The sequence below is a fragment of the Hyla sarda genome, chromosome 13, assembly GCF_029499605.1.
Source record: "Hyla sarda isolate aHylSar1 chromosome 13, aHylSar1.hap1, whole genome shotgun sequence".
NCBI lineage: Eukaryota > Metazoa > Chordata > Amphibia > Anura > Hylidae > Hyla > Hyla sarda.
This window is the reverse complement of record NC_079201.1, coordinates 16,415,408-16,430,140: the sequence shown is the minus strand read 5'-3', so window position 1 is coordinate 16,430,140 and position 14,733 is coordinate 16,415,408. Positions and strand designations below refer to the sequence as shown.

The 14,733-nt window shown below is 41.9% G+C and overlaps 1 protein-coding gene and 1 long non-coding RNA gene across 2 annotated transcripts in view; one reads left to right on the top strand and one right to left on the bottom strand.

The window, feature by feature from the left end:
- Window positions 1–14,733, bottom strand: part of LOC130297461 (uncharacterized) — a 188,646-nt gene that overhangs the window by 72,435 nt on the left and 101,478 nt on the right. The window contains exon 3 of the long non-coding RNA XR_008849529.1: window positions 1,477–1,637. This is a non-coding gene — a long non-coding RNA (uncharacterized LOC130297461). The remainder of the gene's footprint in view (window positions 1–1,476; window positions 1,638–14,733) is intronic.
- DLGAP4 (DLG associated protein 4) overlaps window positions 1–14,733 on the top strand; it is a 201,823-nt gene that overhangs the window by 109,101 nt on the left and 77,989 nt on the right. The window lies entirely within an intron of this gene.

Here is a 14,733-nt window from a genome sequence, read left to right as displayed (position 1 = left end):
AATTTATCAGAGAGTGGGGATGCCAGGCCATTCAGGTGCAGGATTGGCGTCCTGCACGCTACACCAGATGTAAACGGGTGGCTTCTGTCACTTCTGTTATGCTGTTGCTGCCTGGATCTCTGATCTGTCTGTTATTTTCTTCCACGCTTAGATACTGTATTGGATTAGACAAGACCTCCTGTTCTGATCCGGTTTGCTTTTTGCTACTGACTTGGATTATGATTTGGTTCTAACCCTGGTGCTGACCCCTGGCCTGTTTTTGCTCTCTTTTCTGGACTCTGATTATGTTATTGTTGTGCTCATTTGGTTTTGACCCTGTCCATTTGACTGTGCTTTTTAGTTTAAAATTGTGAACATAGTCAGTGTAGGGACCGGCACCCAGTTGAGGGCCACCAGTTAGGGTGGATTGTCCAAATAGGTAGGGACAGATAAGGGCAGCACTCATTACACAAAGTTTATAGGTACACAGAGGCCTAGTTCAATAGAATATAGTCTCTGGGCTGTGCCAATATAGTTTCATGGTTGACAGTGATTGATGTAAAGCAGTGGTTCTCAACCTTTCTTGCGACTGTACCTCCAAAGGGTGAAAGTATGTCCACAGGTATCCCTTGTGCGGAACCTCCATGCTGCACTGACGGGTGACGTCCTTCTGCGCTGTGCCGACACCTCCGCGCAACGTCAGGGGCATCACACGTCAGGCCCGGCACCCGCTGCAGCTCACGTAAAGTGGTCGCGGCCGCATATAATGAACTGCCATGGCGACTGTGGCGTCCAATCCCCGCTCTGAGCTGACAAATACTGGCCAATGCATGGCCGGTATTTGTCAGCGAATTGCCGTACCCCCGCATAACCTTTGGCGTACCCCTAGGGCAATGCGTACCCCTGGTTGAGAACCCCTGATGTAAAGGAGCGATATAGAAACATAGTGCTTCAAATGCTATTTTCTTTTATGTCTGTATGGATATAAGAAATGTTTTTTGTTTATCACAGGTTCCTCTTCCAGATGGAATAAGTTATTTCCCATTTGTCAGAAAGAGTTTGGCAGCCTAAAATAAGATGCAGTAGAGATGGGAGTGAGGACTGTAGTAATGACCTTGACTTTGAGTTCCAAGGTGAATGCACTTGGGTTGTAAAGTTCTTGTGGCTGTGATCGGCTTTCCAGGCCTATTTTGGGTCATTTATTCCATTATAAGGTTCTATTTTTCACAGTGAAGCCTTTATTTTAATTCTATTGATGGTTTGTTACTTCAATATTCAGAAAAGCAACACATAAAGGTGTTGTGTGAAAAGTATGTCAATCTAACATACTCTTGTAGCCTATTGTAGTGTCTATTTCTTAAAACCTTTTTTAAAAAATACCTATCATATCTCACAAACATTTTTTTACTCAGTACTAATCCTCAGTACTAGTCCTGGTCATGTACATGTGATTTTTGTCTATTATGTGTCTAGCACCTATATTTCTTTCACAAATACCTTTTTTCTGTTTCTCATTTGGTTTTTCATCCTGTGCTTTGAAGGGGGGGGTGTCCTTATTCTCCATGACTTTTCCTCCCTGAGTCTGTTGTGCCGGATCTCTTCATCCAATCACTGCAGGCTGCTCTGTAACCCCCTCCTCTCTGTTTTCATGCTGCAGTCTGGAAAGGTTAAAGGGGTTGTCAAGGAAAAAAACTTTTTTATATATATCTATATATCTCAACTGGCTCCAGAAAGTTAAACAGATTTGTAAATTACTTCTATTAAAAAATCTTAATCCTTTCAGTACTTATCAGCTGCTGAAGTTGAGTTGTTCTTTTCTGTCTAAGTGCTCTCTGATTACACCTGTCTCGGGAACTGTCCAGAGTAGAAGCAAATCCCCAGAGCAAATCTCTTCTACTCTGTGCAGTTCCCAAGATAAGCAGAGATTAGAGATGAGCGAACTTACAGTAAATTCGATTCGTCACGAACTTCTCGGCTCGGCAGTTGATGACTTATCCTGCATAAATTAGTTCAGCTTTCCGGTGCTCCGGTGGGCTGGAAAAGGTGGTTACAGTCCTAGGAGACTCTTTCCTAGGAATGTATCCACCTTTTCCAGCCCACCGGAGCACCTGAAGGCTGAACTAATTTACGCAGGATAAGTCATCAACTGCCGAGCCGAGAAGTTCGTGACGAATCGAGTTTACTGTAAGTTCGCTCATCTCTAGCAGAGATGTCAGCAGAGAGCACTGTTGCCAGACAGAAAAGAACAACTCAACTTTAGCAGCTGATAATTATTGGAAGGATTGTTTAAATATATAAAATAAAAAAAGGTTTTTCCCTGGAGTATCCCTTTAATGTTTTGCCAAGATGTACAGCATAACATTTTTTGAATCTGACAGTGCCCATTTAAGTATTTACAGGTGGGCCAAAGTGTTTATTGGGCGTAAAACTAATGCACATGGGATAAACGCACATGTGATCCTAGTGCCAAAGGGTCAAACGACTGTGGAAAAAAATGGATTTCCATGCTATGATTTAGTGAAGTTCCACCCTGTAATCTGAATATTATGATAATTATAAGTGTTTATACCGTATATACTCGAGTATAAGCCGACCCGAATATAAGCCGAGGCCCCTAATTTCACCCCAAAATCCCAGGAAAAGTTATTGACTCGAGTATAAGCCTAGGGTGGGAAATACATCACCGGACAGTCCTGCAGCACCGGACCAGCGCACCCTAACGCCCCGCCGAGCGGAGGTGAGTACAGATCTAAAGGGGGTGAGAGGGGGGGGGGCTGGATGATGTCGAAGGCTGCAGTGGTCTTCAATCTGCGGACCTCCAGAGGTTTCAAAACTACAACTCCCAGCAAGCCCGGACAGCCGATGGCTGCCCAGGCTTGCTGGGAGTTGTAGTTTTGAAACATCTGGAGGTCCGCAGGTTGAAGACCACTGAGGGCGTAGAGTTCACTCGAGTATAAGCCGAGGGGGGTGTTTTCAGTACGAAAAATCGTGCTGAAAAACTCGGCTTATACTCGAGTATATACGGTAAGTGGAAATATTCCGACAGGACATGAAGGAGTTTGACATTAGCGAAGGGTGGGAAATAGTCTGGAATATAAGAAACTGAAAACTAGAGAGAGACTTATGCACCGAGCCCCAGGAGCTTTTACTAAACATCTTGGAAAACATATTAAAGGGTATAAACAAGAATGTTCTAAATGTTCTGGCTCACTTAATATTGCAACGTGTTGAGAAGTTCTGATGAGGAATTAAACATTTTGAGATGAGCTATCAGATATATTATGCTAAAAAAAAACGTGTTTTCAGATACATGAAATGAATGCAAGAAAAATAGTAGAAGAAAACAACTCCATACATTTTTTTCGATTCTCAATCCTTTTTACCTTAGCAGGAAAGGCTCATTAAAGGGTGGAAAACTTTATTTTTTTTTAAATCAACTGGTGGCAGAAAGTTAAACAGATTTGTAAATTTCTTCCATAAAAAAAATCTTAATCCTTCCAGTACTAATTAGCTGCTGAATACTACAGAGGAAATTCTTTTTTTTTTTTTTTTTTTTTTTTTTTTTGGAACACAGAGCTCTCTGCTGACATCACCAGCACAGTGCTCTCTGCTGACATCTCTGTCCATTTTAGGAACTGTCCAGAGTAGGAGAAAATCCCCATAGAAAACATATGCTGCTCTGGATATGTTCCTAAAATGTCAGCAGAGAGCTCTGTGGTCATGATGTTTGCAGAGAGCACTGTGTTCCAAAAAGATAAGCATTTCCTGTGTAGTATTCAGTAGCTAATAAGTACTGGAAGGATTAAGATTTTTTAATAGAAGTAATTTACAAATCTGTAAAACTTTCTGGCACCAGTTGATTTAAAAAAAAAAAAAAAAGTTTTCTACCGGAGTACCCCTTTAACCCCTTAAGGACGCAGGACGTAAATGTACGTCCTGGTGCGGTGGTATTTAACGCACCAGGACGTACATTTACGTCCTAAGCATAACCGCGGGCATCGGAGCGATGTCCGTGTCATGCACGGCTGATCCCGGCTGCTGATCGCAGCCAGGGACCCGCCGGCAATGGCCACCGCCCGCGATCTCGCGGGCGTCCGCCATTAACCCCTCAGGTGCCGGGATCAATACAGATCCCGGCATCTGCGGCAGTGCGCGATTTGAATGAATGATCGGATCCGATCATTCAGAACGCCGCACGGAGGTCCCCTCTCCTTCCTCCGTCCGGCTCCCGGCGTCTCCTGCTCTGGTCTGTGATCGAGCAGACCAGAGCAGAAGATCACCGAAAACACTGATCTGTTCTATGTCCTATACATAGAACAGATCAGTATTAGCAATCATGGTATTGCTATGAATAGTCCCCTATGGGGACTATTCAAGTGTAAAAAAAAGATGTAAAAAAATGTAAAAGTAAAAAAAAAGTGAAAAATCCCCTCCCCCAATAAAAAAGTAAAACGTCCGTTTTTTCCTATTTTACCCCCAAAAAGCGTAAAAAAAAATTTTTATAGACATATTTGGTATCGCCGCGTGCGTAAATGTCCGAACTATTAAAATAAAATGTTAATGATCCCGTATGGTTAACGGCGTGAACGAAAAAAAAAAAGTCCAAAATTCCTACTTTTTTATACATTTTATTTAAAAAAAATTATAAAAAAATGTATTAAAAGTTTTTTATATGCAAATGTGGTATCAAAAAAAAGTACAGATTATGGCGCAAAAAATGAGCCCCCATACCGCCGCTTATACGGAAAAATAAAAAAGTTATAGGTCATCAAAATAAAGGGATTATAAACGTACTAATTTGGTTAAAAAGTTTGTGATTTTTTTTAAGCGCAACAATAATATAAAAGTATATAATAATGGGTATCATTTTAATCGTATTGACCCTCAGAATAAAGAACACACGTCATTTTTACCATAAATTGTACGGCGTGAAAACAAAACCTTCCAAAATTAGCAAAATTGCGTTTTTCGTTTTAATTTCCCCACAAAAATAGTGTTTTTTGGTTGCTCCATACATTTTATGATATAATGAGTGATGTCATTACAAAGGACAACTGGTCGCGCAAAAAACAAGCCCTCATACTAGTCTGTGGATGAAAATATAAAAGAGTTATGATTTTTAGAAGGCGAGGAGGAAAAAATGAAAACGTAAAAATTAAATTGTCTGAGTCCTTAAGGCCAAAATGGGCTGAGTCCTTAAGGGGTTAAAGGGGTATTTCAGGAAAAAACTTTTGTATTGAGGGGGCGGGGCATGATGACATGAGGGGCGGGGCTATGATGTCACGAGCTCCCTACACTGGCTATAAGCATTCGCCGCAATCCTCTTCCTGGTTGCCGGTAGTCAGCGATTCACACCACACTCAGCCAATCACCGGCCACAGCGAAGTCCCGACTCGGGACTTTTCCTCCCCGGCACCTGCAAGTAATTGTATTCTTGCAACAGCTGGAGGCACCCTGGTTAGAAAACGCTGGTCTATCGCATGGAAAGCATCACAGGTGTGTCTCAATGGGTGGGGTCGCTGAAAAAAGTGACCTCACATTTCCAAACAAGGAATCATGGGGCTTGTAGTTGGAGGGCATTGACTCCAACAGGAAATAGCCAGTTCAAAAATGGTAATCTCACAACATAGTAATTTAGCTCAAAGACAAGCACAGATCCTTCCTAAACATGTCCATTACTGTCTGGCAGGTACATACTGAAGTCACCACCACTTTAAGGCTAGGTTCAGACTACGGAATTTCCAAAAGAAATTCAGTCGTAAAATTTCCGTCAGAAATTCCGCTTGCTAAAATGTCTATCCTAGTGTAGTGAATGGTTTTCCGTTCACAAATTCACACTTGGGAATTTGTGAAGCGGAAAATCCGCTTAGTAAATCCGCTTAGAAATTTCCGCCTGAAGAAAGGCGGTGCTCTTTCTTCAGGCGGAATTCCTCGCGGAACACATTGCAGTCTATGGGAGACTGCAGTGTCCGTGCGGTCCTAGCGCCGACCTATTCAGTCGGCGCAGGCGTAACTCAGAATCTCCGGGCGGAAATTTTCTGCCCGGAGATTCCGTAGTCTGAGCCTAACGGACTCACACTAAATCAGTGTTTCCCAACCAGGGTGCCTCCAGCTGTTGCAAAACTACAACTCCCAGCATGCCCGGACAGCCTTCGGCTGTCCGGGCATGCTGGGAGTTGTAGTTTTGCAACAGCTGGAGGCACCCTGGTTGGGAAACACTGCAATGGATATCACCCGTGCTCCCAAAGTATCACTAGATTACAGTAACACAATAAATCACTGGCTGACTTTATGCCGTCTCAGAATATCACTTCATTATCTAGAGATATCAAAGGAGCAAAGGGAATATCTGGAGCCATCAAATTTTAATAAGCGGGTGACAGCTGAAGGGGCTGCGCAATTCCTGTGTTTGCGGAGACTGTCATATATCAATATAGCAAGTACTGTGATATTCCGTCTTATCACCAGACAGATGGGGGGGTAGGTAACGCGATGGTAAATATTTACGCGAAAATCGTCTGGTGGTTCGCTTGTTTTCTGTTTTGCCACGAAGACTGTTAATTATTATTTTCATCACTGCGAATCGTCTGTGAAATTAATTTATTTTGAGAATCTTTTTACTGGAAAAAAATTATATATTTATATATATATATATATATATATATATATAATTTTTTTTTTTTTTTTTATATGTTCATATTATTACAGCGGAATGTGTAAAGCTTTGTTCTTTGCTGACAATTTATATCAAACAAGCTGCCAGTTATTTCTTTTTTAATTGGTTGGGTTTTTTTTTCCATAGAGAAAAGGGACTATTGGGAGATAAAACGACACATCCAGGCATCTTTGCCAACTTCATGCACTTTTAACGTATTTAAAAAAGCACCCTGGGAAATGTTTTATTATTATATTAATTTTTTTTTTTTTTTTGGCTTTTATAGTGCAGAATAGGCTATTATTACAGAACAATAAAGTGGTTCTTGTGTATGCCTTGTGCTTACCTGTTTCAAGCTGATGTGGCATGCGTGAATTTGTAGCCATACTGATTGCAATTAGAGATGCGCGAACTTACAGTAAATTCGATTCGTCACGAACTTCTCAGCTCGGCAGTTGATGACTTTTCCTGCATAAATTAGTTCAGCTTTTTTTTATATATCTATATATCTCAACTGGCTCCGGAAAGTTAAACAGATTTTTAAATTACTTCTATTAAAAAATCTTAATCTTTTCAGTACTTATCAGCTGCTGAAGTTGAGTTGTTCTTTTCTGTCTAAGTGCTCTCTGATTACACCTGTCTCGGGAACTGTCCAGAGTAGAAGCAAATCCCCAGAGCAAATCTCTTCTACTCTGTGCAGTTCCCGAGATAAGCAGAGATTAGAGATAAGCGAACTTACAGTAAATTCGATTCGTCACAAACTTCTCGGCTCGGCAGTTGATGACTTATCCTGCATAAATTAGTTCAGCTTTCAGGTGCTCCTGTGGGCTGGAAAAGGTGGATGCAGTCCTAGGAGACTCTTTCCTAGGACTGTATCCACCTTTTCCAGCCCACCAGAGCACTTGAAAGCTGAACTAATTTATGCAGGATAAGTCATCAACTGCCGAGCCGAGAAGTTCGTGACGAATCGAATTTACTGTAAGTTCGCTCATCTCTAATTGCAATTCCATCACAGAAATGTATTCCTAAGGCTGCCTACATTTATCATCTGGCTTTGCAGATAGAGGGTGTGGAGTTTGATCACTGCACCTGGTCATCTAAACAGGCTGCTGGGGCTGGAGATCACCCAGGTGAACTGATTAAACTCATAAGCGGCTTGAGGTCAGTTTGCATTATGTGCAGATGTGTTTTCTTATTTCTTATCGTGTTTTTTTTTTTTTTTAGAAATATTGATATGAGGCAAAAGTGATTTGACCTATATTAACAATTGAGGTGTTTTATGAAGACTCAAAGTCTTTAGGCTGTGTTCACACCTCAAAATTCAGCGATTTTGGGAAAGGCACATGCAACAAAAAATTGAATGTGTGAACATAGCCTCAAAGGAGGTGAACAACAACTCGATATCCTGATCCCATAGAGATAGCAGCAGTATACAGATAGAGATGGGAGGCGAGGTGTATAACTACTATATATCCTGATCCCATAGAGATAGCAGCATTATACAGATGGAGCTGGAGGAGAGGTGTATAACTACTATATATCCTAATCTCATAGAGATAGCAGCAGTATACATATAGAGCTGGAGGGGAGGTATACAACTACTATATATCCTGATCCCATAGAGATAGCAGCAGTATACAGATAGAGCTGGAGGGGAGGTGTACCATTACTATATATCCTGTATATCCTGATTCCATAGAGATAGCAGCAGTATACAGATAGAGCTAGAGGGGAGGTGTATAACTACTATATAACCTGATCCTATAGAGATAGCAGCAGTATACAGATAGAGCTGGGAGGGAAAAAGAGGGTTCTGAGCGCTAGTAGGAGAGATCTGATGATGTCATCCTATAGATCACAGGAAGTCAGTTGACCCAAGATAGATCTTTTCCTCTAACACATTAAAGTGTATCTGTCACGATTTTTTCACATGTTAAACTGCTGACACGGGGAAACAGAGGTTGGCATCCACATAAAAGGCATTTTGTGTTTGAGTCACCCCAGGCCCGCGATGCCTCTTTTCTCTGACGTTAGGCTGCCCCAGCTGGTGATAGACTCCCAGCGGTGTAGATGTGCTGAGTCTCATCCTGTCAGATTGCGCATGCGTTGCAATAGCTAGAACTGCCACAAGAGGCAGAAGCGAGCAATCTGCCTCTTGCCTTTGCGACGCATGTGCAGTGAGTCTGACACAGTGTTTCCCAACCAGGGTGCCTTCAGCTGTTGCAAAACTACAACTCGCAGCATGCCCGGACAGCCGAAGGCTGTCCGGGCATGCTCGGAGTTGTAGTTTTGCAACAGCTGGAGGCACCCTAGTTGGGAAACACTGGTCTAACAGGATGACAATCAGACTCAGTGTATGGGCAATCTACACGGGGCCACTGCTCAGTGCGTTCACATGGCCCGTTTTTTTATCCCCATTTCGGTTCCGATCTCGCAGGCTGTAAACGGATTAAAAACGGTTTTAAAAAATTCCCATTCATGTCAATGGGATTTTTTTACAATCTGTTTACATCCGTCTGTACCCGTCTGCACTCATTTCCGTTTTTTGGGGTTTTTTTGACGGCAGAAAAAAACGGCACATGCAGTATTTTTTCTTCCGTCAAAAAAACTGAAGAAAAAATCGATAAAGTAAATTTAACATTGAAGTCTATGGAAAACGGATGAGCCTTTAATGTCATCCGTTTGCATCCTTTTTTTCAATCCGTTTTTCGATCCGTTTTTACATCTGAGCACCTTATTTTTTCGTCTGTTTATTAACTGAACGAGAACTTCTACATCCGTTATTTTTTTTTAAAGTCCGTTTTTATTTTTGACGGGAGAAGAACGGGACGGGTCTAGACGGCCGTGTGAACGCAGTCTTAGTGCACGCCCACTTCTCTCCTAGCGATCTGTCAGGGTCTGAATTGTTAGACCCTGACCGGTAAAAACATTTGACACATTCCTTCCTAGGTCAGGTACAACCTTATTGCATGTAAAAAAAAAATAATAATAATAAAATAAAGAGACACAAATTAAAACCAAACCGTGGACTGACCACAATGCCTATGTGACCTGTGACCTGGTGACCTGCAGCCGCAAGTACAGGGAGGGTAGGCTCATATTGAGTGTTGATGTGGAAATAGGCATGAAATGCACACAACTTTATTTTTAAAGGGGTACTCCCTGGAAAAACATTTTGTTTTAAATCAACTGGTGCCAGAAAGTTAAACATATTTGTAAATTACTTCTATTAAAAAATCTTAATCCTTCCTGTACATATCAGCTGCTGAATACTACAGAGGAAATTCTTTTCTTTTTGGAATGCTCTCTGATGACATCACAAGCACAGTTCTCTTTGCTGACATTATTATAATAATAATAATAATAACGCTTTATTTATTGTTGTCCTTAGTGGGATTTGAACTCAAGTCCCCAGCACTGCAAGGCAGCAATGCTAACCACTGAGCCACCATGCTGCCCTTAGCATACATCTGCTATGCACGGTTGCTAAAATGGACAGAGATGTCAGCAGAGAGCACTGTGCTCGTGATGTCATCAGTGTTCCAAAAAGAAAGGAATTTCCTCTGTAGCATTCAGCAGCTAATAAGTACTGGAAGGATTAAGATTTTTTAATAGAAGTAATTTACAAATATGTTAAACTTTCTGCCACCAGTTGATTTAAAAGAAAAAAGGTTTTCACCGGAGTACCCCTGTAAACAGATTTGTAAATTAGTTGTTCCAGTCAGAGATCATATGCCCAGCAGAGGTGAGTGGATTACGCATGTTAGGATCCATCCGACAAGAGGCCACTTCCGTGTGGTGGATGGGGGACATGTTTTGATCAAAAAGTGCGCTAAGAGCCTCCATTTTTTGACCAATAATACTGCTGCAACCTTCTTTTTTTGCATACTTTGTATTTGCCACAGCAGCGTGCACCCGTGTATTAGGTAGTGGCACTGGCTATTTTTCTTTCTTTTTCTTTTGTTTTCAAATTTGTAAATTACTACTATTAAAAAATCTTAATCCTTCCAGTACTTATCTGCTGCTATATACTCCAAAGGAAGTTCTTTTCTTTTTGAATTTCCTTTCTGTCTGACCACAGTTCTCTCTGCTGACACCTCTGTCCATTTTGGGAACTGTCCAGAGCAGGAGAGGTTTGCTAAGGGGATTTCCTCCTACTCTGAACAGTTCCTAATATGGACAGAGGTGTCAGAAGAGAGCACTTTGGTCGGGCAGAAAGGAAATTAAAAAAGAAAAGAACTTCCTGTTGAGCATACAGCAGCTGATAAGTACTGGAAGGATTACGATTTTTTTAACAGAAGTAATTTACAAATCTAACAGTAGGGAAGTTGTTAGCTCACTGAAGGCGTACTCCGCTGCTCAGCGTTTGGAACAAACTGTTCCAAACACTGGAGCCAGCTCCGGGAGCTCATGACATCATAGCCCAGCCCCCTCATGATGTCACGCCCCCCCCCCCAATGCAAGTCTATTGGAGGGGGCGTGAGCTCCCGGAGTCGGCTCCAGTGTTTGGATTAGTTTGATCCAAATGCTGAGCAGCGGAGTACCCCTTTAAGAAATCGCCTTCAGTGAGCTGACAACTTCCTTACTGTTAGATTTGTAAATTACTTCTATTGAAAAATCTTAATCCTTCCAGGACTTATCAGCTGCTGTATGCTCAACAGGAAGTTCTGTTCTTTTTGAATTTCCTTTCAGTCTGATCACAGTGCTCTCTGCTGACACCTCTGTCCATTTTAGGAACTGTCCAGAGTAGAAGCAAATCCCCATAGCAAACATCTCCTGCTCTGGACAGTTCCTGACATGGACAGAGGTGTCATCAGAGAGCCCTGTGGTCAGACAGAAAGGAAATTAAAAAAGAAAATAACTTCCTGTGGAGCATACAGCAGCTGATAAGTACTGGAAGGATTAAGATTTTTAAATAGAAGTAATTTACAGATCTGTTAAACTTTATTTCACCAGTTGATTAAAAAACAACAGTTTTCCAGTGGAGTACCCCTTTAATGGTAAAATTGTGTCTGTTGTGCTCTGACCCGTTCAGGGTCCATTTGGCGCAAAAAACAGAGCCAAAAAGACCCTGAAAGGGTCAGAGTGTGGTGTCCCGGTACCGTATTGCATACCGTACCTTGTGTGGTGGTCCCCAAAGTCAGAGTTACTACGTTCAGGTAGGGTCCCCCAGGTGGGACAGCCCCTAGTTGCCTCCTCCTTCTCTAATTTTATAATGTTTATATGTATATATTTAATTTAATATAATGCATATTAGTCTACTTACCTTGTTGGCGTCACAGGACCTTCGGTCATGTGACTATGTTAATTCCTCTATGGTATGTTGGAGGACCTTTGGAGGTCCTTGGGTCACATGTTTACCCATAACTCTCTGTACAGAAGATTGACAGTTGTATGGACCAGTGAGCTTTAGTCCAGCCCCTGCCCATATAAGGGAGCTGTAGCCAATTATCGCTCTCTTGGGTTGCTGCTCTCGTGGATGCCGGACTAACAGGATGGATCTGCGCAACTTTCAAAGACAAGCTAGGCCAGAAGCCTGCCGGCCTCAGCCTGAAACTAAACCGTGAGTTAAAATCTCAATCCCCGCTAAAGCTAGCGTGATTCCTGGACTGAATCTAAACCCCTAAATCCAGTGGATCACCGAAACAATTATCTTCCTAAACTCAATAGACTCACGGGGTCCCAACCACTTATCAAGCTCTAATAGACTTTGTTATGTGGACTGTTCCTGTTCATTATTGCATAAAATCTTCAGTACAAGTTCCGACAAGTTTCTGCATAACTCTGGTTGTGGACAATTGATCATTTCCTCTCTCCCTATCGCTTTTGGGAAGGGTGGCGGTAGGACAAGCATACAGAGAATAGCCCTCACCCTGGCGTCACGAATAGAAAGGGTTAAGCAAGCACCCTTTAGTAACCGCACAGCTACACTCCCTATACCCTACACCCCCAGGCTATCACAAGAGCATAATGGCAATTTGAACACAGCCTAACAGGACACAGTACATGAACCAAACTACTTCATAATTCAGTTTTTCTTTAGACTTTTGTTATTACATTTAGAAACGATTTAACTTCCCTATAAGTGGCACAAGATGAGGTTGGCTTAGGGGCAATTCAATAGTGTATTGGTTGTAGTGAAAACTCAAGTATATGCAAATACAAGGGAAATATTGCAGTCTGAAGCACCCACATGGGAACTGAACCAAAGGCCTTTGTGTTTACAGAGCAACGATATTGTAATGTATAATTATGTCACCCACCATATATCTCCATAATGATAAGACGATCTGTTGTTCCTAATGGGAACAATGAGGGAGATTTATCAAAACCCGTGTAGAGGAAGAGCGGTGCAGTTGTCCATAGCAACCAATCAGATCGCTTCTTTCATTTTTCACAGGCCTCTTTAAAAATGAAAGCAGCGATCTGATTGGTTGCTATGGGCAACTGCACCGCTCTTCCTCTTCCCGGGTTTTGATACATCTTCCCCAATATCACTAAAGTGGCGCTATGACAGAATCTGATGGACTTTATTAGAAATAAATGGAGTCTGGTGGGCGCACGTGGTGTCCATCATGTGGTGGATTCATAACAGCTTCAATTCGAAACAGATGACGAAACAGAAACGGAATATAGAACGCAGCTGTGAACAGAGCCCAAAACTCACAAACACACAATATCTAATCATGATACAATATCATGCAATCGAAAAACAAGGTAAAGGTTCCATAGAGCTGTAAAATTATATATATATATAAATATCAGCATATGAAACTTGGTATATACGTTACTTATGTGTCACCTAAAAAAAAGTGAGTAAAATTAACCCAAATCCACCCCCTTATGTGAGGGTAGGGGTTTGTCCAATGCAATTCTATGGGACTCTGATACATCCCCTGATCACGTTAGAGCTGCAAAGATTGCCCAGGACTTATAGACATCCTGTCGACTGTCTGGCAGGTACAGAGAATAGTTAATGCGGGGGTGGGATATGAGGTCGGAATTATGAGAATGGGATATGAGGTCGTAATTATGAGAATGGGATATGAGGTCGTAATTATGAGAATGGGATATGAGGTCGGGATATGAGGACGGGATATGAGGACAGGATATGAGGTGTGTATATGAGGACAGGATATGAGGTGTGTATATGAGGACGGGATATGAGGTGTGTATATGAGGACGGGATATGAGGTGTGTATATGAGGACAGGATATGAGGTGTGTATATGAGGACAGGATATGAGGTGTGTATATGAGGACGGGATATGAGGTGTGTATATGAGGACGGGATATGAGGTGTGCATATGAGGACAGGATATGAGGTGTGTATATGAGGACAGGATATGAGGTGTGTATATGAGGACAGGATATGAGGACAGGATATGAGGACAGGATATGAGGACAGGATATGAGGACAGGATATGAGGACAGGATATGAGGTCAGGATATGAGGACAGGATATGAGGACAGGATATGAGGACAGGATATGAGGTGTGTATATGAGGACAGGATATGAGGACAGGATATGAGGTGTGTATATGAGGACAGGATATGAGGACAGGATATGAGGTGTGTATATGAGGACAGGATATGAGGTGTGTATATGAGGACAGGATATGAGATCTGGATATAGGACTGCATATGAGGATGGGATATAAGGTCTGGATATGAGGTGTGTATATGAGTATGGGATATGAAGTCGGGATATGAGATCTGGATATAGGACTGCATATGAGGATGGGATATAAGGTCTGGATATGAGGTGTGTATATGAGTATGGGATATGAAGTCGGGATATGAGGACGGGATATGAGATCTGGATATAGGACTGCATATGAGGATGGGATATAAGGTCTGGATATGAGGTGTGTATATGAGTATGGGATATGAAGTCGGGATATGAGATCTGGATATAGGACTGCATATGAGGATGGCATATAAGGTCTGGATATGAGGTGTGTATATGAGTATGGGATATGAAGTCGGGATATGAGATCTGGATATAGGACTGCATATGAGGATGGCATATAAGGTCTGGATATGAGGTGTGTATATGAGTATGGGATATGAAGTCGGGATATGAGGACGGGATATGAG